Genomic DNA, 8,365 nt, shown 5'->3' on the forward strand with positions numbered 1-8,365 from the left:
CTGATTCCAAGAGTAGCAAACAGAAATTTTCCTTCATACATTCACAGATCATAGAGATGAACAAGGTAAGTAAGCACCTGCTATTAAATCAGATGACTGTGCTGAAGCTATCATTTCAGATTGCCTTCGTCTCACGTACTCAAACCAGCATCAGTAGTCTTCTGTACATGTGCGTTATGTACATGAGCTTGTGTGTGCCTGTGTTAACTTTTTCTTTATAATAAATATATGTTATCCTTTCAAACATAAAAAATTTCAACCTCTGAATTATTCGCTGAATGTTGGAACTATTCTAAGCCGATACTCTGTGTCTTAGAGGAAACCTCTCATGCAGAGAAAATAGATTTATATTTTCCACAAGACAGAGAAGTTGGAAAACATTATAAAGAAGAAACAACTAGTTTGTACAAAGAGCCAGTATTAAAAAGACAGCCATTTCATGTTATCACGTAGAAATTATGAATACTTCTTGTGGATGGTATCAGATGACAATAAGATGAACTATATCTGACAGCTACGATATTAAGCTCAATTAGACAAAAAGGTGCAGCAGTGCCTAATGGACAGCACACGTCTATTGTTGCATTACAATATGCTTTGTGGAATTTGAGAATTAACCCAGAAAGTGTAGGGGAATTTCACATACTTCGTCTTTGTCTCTATATGAAATCTCAGTTTCAGAAACACCGTACAGCTATCTTGATGTTAGAGTAAAAACACTCCGCCAAAAATGCAAATATCATTAGATGAATGTTATTGTTTCTAAAAAGAAAGAAAATGTATGTTCAAGAAATAACTTCGCTTCTCAAGTAGCTAACTACTATTTCTTTTGTTTCAGAAGTAGATTCACTTTTGAAAGATAAAAAGAAAATTCAGCAATACGAATGGCAGAAAGCTAATTTATGATCACCACATAGACAGGTACTCTTTTTATTAAGAAACAAAAGAATGGCAATATTTAAGTTGTGCTGGGCTTCAGCCAATACAATTGTATTATAATCAGTTATCTAATTAAGTTGGAATGGTACATATTTGTTTGTGTTAGACAGCTCAGAGGTCAAGATATCCAAAACTAGCATAATTAGAGACTGGAAAATGAAAGCAACTTAGTCTAAAACTTTTTAGAGCAAAATATATACATATATTTTTTGTAAACTAATGTAAATTTGTTTTTAGTATCAATCTGTTGTTCAGTTTCAAATATACCTAGTTACTTTCTTACTGGAGAGTTGTAGTTAAAAGTAAATTAATGACCCTTTCTTTAATCAGCACTTTTAACTCAAGAAGCTTTTCATTTACAGTGTCTCATTTTAAAATAAACTACAATGCAATGAACAAATATGATAACTGAATATTTGAACAAATATTCTAAAATCTTTGATATACTGGATTAGCAAAAATATTCATTGTGGTTTTTATGTAGCATCTTATGGAAAAACTGAATGAACATTTTTTGGCCAATCCAGTATATAGTTTGTTCTATGATATTAGGAATAATGAAATAAATCTTAAGAAATATATATAAGAAATATACAAAAAGGTGTGTTGTAGTATTTTCATCTATTAAAAAAAATTGGCAAATAGTGTTTATCGTGAAGTCAATGGGGACATTTGGAATGATCGCCATCATACCATTATTTTTTTCAGTGTTCTTTCAAGTTTCCCTAACTTACACATGCCATTTGGGAAAGAGGAACATAGGCAAACTTAGTACTATACCTGAAAATTATTGGATCATCATGTTTGGTTGTGATATACAATATTTGAGGAGTAAAGCAAGTAAAACATCATGGTTTAAATCTGTTGTTATCAAACATCAACGCACATCAGAATCACTCAGTAGTGATTCTTGAGTGGGCCCAGGAATTTTTATTTCTAATAAGTGACCAGGTGATGTTAATACATCTGAATCACTTAAGCATACTTTTAGAACTACCAGTTTAAAAGCATATGAGTTTTTAATTTTATTTCTGAGTTATATAGTAATTCAGAGAATGTAAAAAATTTTATTGTTCATAATTAGTAGAACAAGATGTTCAATTTCGGCCTAATGTTAAAATCCTATGAGTGGAAAAGTAATTGAATATAAGCTTAAAGTGTCTATTGAGAACAGATCTATTATAGTGGTATCTGCAGTTCATATGACTGTAGAACACAGTGCTTGCTTAGAGCTCTAAGGATGAAAGCACTGTTGGTATTGGTGTAAGACCGACACTCCTAAGAGCAATAATATTAAAGAAACAATCAGTGTCATGACTGTAGAAACATATCAACAGGACACCCCAAATGGAGACGAGCAGCAAAGCAGCACCAGTGTGACAAAAGTTAAGGGAGCTGCTCTGTGAGACAAAAGAAAGGTTTTTGAAGTCTCTATTTGAAGAGTGACTACAAAGAGTCATGAATTGATACACAGCTCAAGGGTGTCCAGCTGAAGTGGACAAGGGGATGTAAAAGCCCACTTAGAATTCTTGAACCCTGATAACCTGTCAGTGATGCAGGGGTGCAGTTTTACTTGCACAAAATCATTTGTCCAAGCGGTACATCTTTTTCTAATTCATCTCCCCAATTCAGGGATAGACTTCTTATTTTACTTTTTAATGAAACAGTCAATTTTATTCAAATTCTCCGAAGTGTATAGTCAATATGCTAATTGTTCTAAAATGTTTTACCTTTATATGATAGTTTTAATATTTCACCTTCTTTTACAGTTTTTTTTTTTAATATATATAGCTCTTCAATAGAAGGCAGGATGCCGAGTTACAGTTAGGAGCCTCTACTTACTATTCTGATTAAATTTCTTCTCAGTATTCATGGTCACCATTTGGCTTCTTAAATAAATGCCTTTTGGTCTTTTCAATCACTTGTGTGGTTTCATCACTTGTGAGATGGTATTGTTACTCATAACCTCATGATCTAATTTAGAATCAATCTTGATACTCAGTCTTGCATTTGTAATCAAATTTATAATCTACTTTTCAACTTATTCTGGAGGCATGCTTAGTGTAACTGCCAACATGTTAATGCTAATACACTGATGGATGTGACCCAAGTCTGAAATATGGAGACAGGCATTTTCAATGAAATCCTCAAGATAAGCCACCAAGAAGAAATCATTCACTTGCATTGATCCACATTCCTTCAGCTTTATGTGAGCCCCATGGAAGTTAACATATAAGCATTTAACAAATTCTAAAATTAGGTCTTTATATAAATATGTGCAAGGTTCCTATTGAATAAATTTGACCAGATCTTTTAGCACTTTCCCGTGTTTTCGAACATCTTTGTTTGTTATGACTGCTGTGGTTAAATAGTAGAGAATATGTGGGCACATCATTGGAACTGCACTAAGATACTGTGGCTGGTAAAGGAATCGATCCATAATGTTACTGTGCTTTGGGGAGATAGAAGAAAACAGAGACCGATGAGTGAACCATATTCACTGCTGAAGAGATTGAAGTGGAGAATCCACAGAATTATTATTTATCTTTTAGCCATGCAGTCTTCCATGACTGCATTCCAATTCTGTATTAAAATTTCTGAGGTCAGTTTTCCCCAGAGTGAACTCAAAGCATTTCTATCCATTGCTGGAACCAACCCTTTAAAGAAGTAAAGATATTCTATTGCTCCAGAGTAATTTCCACATTCATATTGGAGTTTTGCATACCTAGCATGTATGGCACCCCACTCCAGTACTCTTGCCTGGAAAATCCCATGGATGGAGGAACCTGATGGGCTGCAGTCCATGGGGTTGCTAAAAGTTGGACACGACTGCATGACTTCACTTTCACTTTTCACTTTCACGCATTGGAGAAGGAAATGGCAACCCACTCCAGTGTTCTTGCCTGGAGAATCCCAGGAATGGGGGAGCCTGGTGGGCTGTCATCTATGGGGTCGCACAGAGTCAGAAATAACTGAAGTGACTTAGCAGCAGCAGCAGCATGTATCTAAATATTCCTACCTAAAACCAGGCTTATCTGACATGTAGTAAAACTATGTCCAATCATCCCTGGTTTATTGCATTTGCCTTGTGGTGTCTGGATCTTCAAACATCTTCACAACTGGTTCACAATTCGTTGATGCCTAGAGTTTTTCAGTTGTGAAACAATTCTGGGTTTTGTTTTGTTTTGTTTTGTTTTCTCTCAAAGCATGAGGATATCATCAGAATAAAGGGAGTACATCAATAGCAAAGTCTACCATGTTAGTATCACTAAGAACATCCAATTTCCATTATAATTTTTTTCATTATGTATTTTTCTTAACAGAGAGAAACTCAAGCAATGAAAGAACTAGAAGCCGATCCAAAAAGTGTGTGATGTAAATAATCAAGTCATACTCCACCATCTTGCTAAGGAAAAGGAAATTGTAGGAGTCTTTTTTTTTTTTTTCAATTTAAACCCAGTAAGGGTTTTAGGCCAACATGTTAGTTCCTGAAATATGGAATGAAAGCAATCACAATTCATGGTGGTACTCTAGAATTAATAGTTCATTATATGACCTTAAGTAAGTAGTCCAACTCTTCTAGACAATAGTTCCCTAAAACATGAATTGAACTAACTGAAATAAGTAATCTCAATTGTTCTTTCACCTCTTAACCCTAATAATCCTATGTTTAAAAATAAAGGAAGCAAGTATATGAGTAGAAAAAGATCATTAGCATTGACACCAGGCAGATCTGGGTTAAAATCCACATTCAGAATGCTACCTTGCTTGGATACATGATTTAATCTTTCTGATTTTCAGCCACAATATCACCTCATACGTGTTAGAATACTATTATCAAAAAGATAAGGTAAAAAATTCTAGTGAGGGTATGGAGAACAAAAGAATCCTTGTGCATTGTTGGTGGGAATATAAATTGGTGCAGCCACTCTAGACCATGTAAGCTTCTTAAACAAATTAAAACTAGAACTACCATAGGGGCTTCCCAAGTGGCATAGTGGAAAAGAACCTGCCTGCCAATGCAGGAGACACATGAGTTTGATCCCTGGATCAGGAAGATCTCCTGGAGTGGGGAATGGCAATCCACTCCAATATTCTTACCTGGAGAATTCCATGAACTGAAGAGCCTGGTGGGCTACAGTCCATGGGGTTTCCAAGAGTCAGATGCAACTGAGAATGCATAAATATAACTACCAAATGATCTAGCAATTCCACTTCTCAATATATACCCAAAGAAAGCAAAAATACTAACTTAAAAAGATATATGCACCCCTATATTCACTGCAGCATTATGTACAACAATCAAGATACATTTAAAACCTAATTGTCCATCAGTGAATGAATGGATACAGAAGATGTGGTGTACATTTGTATACACTGGAATATTCAGCCAAAAAGCAACAAAACCTTTCCATTTGTGACAACATAAAGCTGAGCGCCAAAGAATTGATGCTTTTGAACTGTGGTGTTGGAAAAGACTCTTGGGAGTCTCTTGGACTGCAAGGAGATCCAACCAGTCCATTCTAAAGGAGATCAGCCCTGGGTGTTCTTTGGAAGGAATGATGCTGAAGCTGAAACTCCAATACTTTGGCCACCTCATGCAAAGAGTTGAATCATTGGAAAAGGCTCTGATGTTAGGAGGGATTGGGGGCAGGAGGAGAAGGGGACGACAGAGGATAAGATGGCTGGATGGCATCACCAACTCACAATGGATGTGAATTTGAGTGAACTCCGGGAGTTGGTGGTGGACAGGGAGGACTGGAGTGCTGCAGTTCATGGGGCCACAAAGAGTCTGACATGACTGAGCAACTGAACTGAACTGAACTGAACTGAAGTGCACCCTAAGTGCGTTATACTAAGTGATGTAAGTCAAACAAACAAACAAAAAAGACAAATACTGTATGGTCTCACTTACATGTGGAATCTAAAATAAAAAGTAAAGAGAAAAGCTTGCAGATACAGAGAACAGAGTGGTGACTGCAAATGGATAAAAGGAGTAAAAAGGTACAAACTTCCATTATGAAAGTCATGGGGATGTAACATACAGCATGGTGACTATAGTTAATAATACTGTATTGCATATTTGAAAGTTTCTAAGAGAGTGGATCTTAAAAGTTCTCATCATAAAAAAAAATTTCTGAAGCTGTAATGTTTGTTTCCCAGAATTACTGTAGTGATTATTTCTCAATATATACAAACATCAAATCACTATGTTGTACATCTGAAACTAATATCACGTCATATGTCAATTATATATTTATAAAATTAATAGTTTTATGTTTATAAAAGAAATTGTTTTATATTTATATAAAGTGATTATATATTTATAAAATCATTCAACATATATGAAAAGTATGACTTCAAGAAATGTCTTCAAAAAAACTATGGAAGCACTATGAGAGGTATTTGACAGGTATATAGAAAAGAAAAGAACTGTCAGTAAGATCACAAATTCTCAAGAGTATTTCTAAGGGATGATAAGTGCTATATTATTTTCTAGAAATTTCTAAAACATAGAGGCTCAAACTAAATCTTATTTGAATCTTGATTCCAACACTGTGCTGTAAGAAGACGACATTGTGCCACAGCCTTGATATGATATAGTGTAATATACATCTTGCTGGGAGAAATATCAATAACCTCAGATATGCAGATGGCACCACCCTTATGGCAGAAAGTAAAGAAGAACTACAGAGCCTCTTGATGAAAGTGAAAGAGGAGAGTGAAAAAGTTGGCTTAAAGCTCAACATTCAGAAAACTAAGATCATGGCATCTGGTCCCATCACTTCATGGGAAATAGATGGGAAAACAGTGGAAACAGTCACTGACTTTATTTTGGGGGGCTCCAAAATCACTGCAGTTAGTGATTGCAGCCATAAAATTAAAAGATACTTACTCCTTGGAAGGAAACTTATGACCAGCATATTAACAAACAGAGACATTACTTTGTCCACAAAGGTCCGTCTACTCAAGGCTATGGTTTTTCTAGTAGCCATGCATGGTTGTGAATGTTGGACTATAAAGAAAGCTGAACACCGAAGAATTGATGCCTTTGAACTGTACTGTTGGAGATGACTCTTGAGAGTCCCTTGGACTGCAAGGAGATCCAACCAGTCCATCCTAAAGCAGATCAGTCCTGGATTTCATTGGAAGGACTGATGTTGAAGCTGAAACTTCAATATTTTGGCCACCTAATGTGAAGAGCTGACTCATTGGAAAACTCATTTCCCTTATGTTGGGAAAGTTTGAAGGCAGGAGGAGAAGGGGACGACAGAGGATGAGATGGTTCAATGGCATCACCAACTCAATGGACATGGGTTTGGGTGGACTCCGGGAGTTGGTGATGTTCAGGGAGGCCTGGCATGCTGCAGTTTATGTGGTCACAAAGAGTGAGACATGACTGAGTGACTGGACTGAACTGAACTGAACTGAATATATATCTGTCAAATGTATATTATGCTTTTTAATGAATCTGTCTCTTGGTGACCACATAACAAAATCAATTCAACTAGCCTCAGTCAGTCTCTGATATAAGTTTATCTCTTCTGACCATTAAATGAGATCATGCATTTAAAGCACTTGCTTATAGTAGTCATTTAATAAATATCAATAAATGATTAGTATAAAAATAGCATCAACATTCTATTAACATGCAGTTAAAGATATTGTAGATACCATCATTTCAATTGTTTTAATATTCTTGAATTTGTAGCTATGTCAAATTAACCTAAAGTATTTATGTTTTCTTCAAGAACTGATAAAGGTTATTAAAGATTATTAAATTTTCCAGATTCTATTCCTTTTCATGGGACAAAGGAAAAACATGGCTACCTTAAGATTCGCATTTCCATAGCACTGCTGCTGCTGCTAAGTCACTTCAGTCGTGTCTGACTCTGTGCGACCCCATAGACAGCAGCCCACGAGGCCCCCCCCCCCCCCCCGTCCCTGGGATTCTCCAGGCAAGAACACCGGAGTGGGTTGCCATTTCCTTCTTCATATCTGAAAGTTGGTCAGTGTATCCACACATATAATAGCGCAAGTAGCGAAGTGAAAAGTGAAGTTGCTCAGTCGTGTCCGACTCTGTGACCCCATGGACTGTAGCCTATCAGGCTTTTCCGTCCATGGGATTCTCCAGGCAAGAATACTGGAGTGGGTTACCACTTCCTTCTCCAGGGGATCTTCCTGAGTACTTGCCTAAAACACAAATCAATCCACTATCTATGAATAGACCCTAGACATTGTTTTTTAGAAATCCCAAGAATATAACATCTCAGCAAATATCTTTATCTTCTTAATATCTGAAATTCTAGAATTTTATCCCTCCTATCATATTCTCCCTCCTATTTATTCAAATACTCCTGAAAAACATACTTCCAATCTAATCATTGGCCTTTCATACTTATTCTTGTCTATAATCATGGTTTTG

The 8,365-nt window shown here is 36.1% G+C and overlaps 1 pseudogene; it reads right to left on the reverse strand.

Annotated features, from left to right (window-relative positions):
* On the reverse strand, window positions 2,774-4,341 carry LOC102187712 (annotated as a pseudogene).

Source organism: Capra hircus, chromosome 1 (genome assembly GCF_001704415.2).
Source record: "Capra hircus breed San Clemente chromosome 1, ASM170441v1, whole genome shotgun sequence".
Classification (NCBI taxonomy): domain Eukaryota; kingdom Metazoa; phylum Chordata; class Mammalia; order Artiodactyla; family Bovidae; genus Capra; species Capra hircus.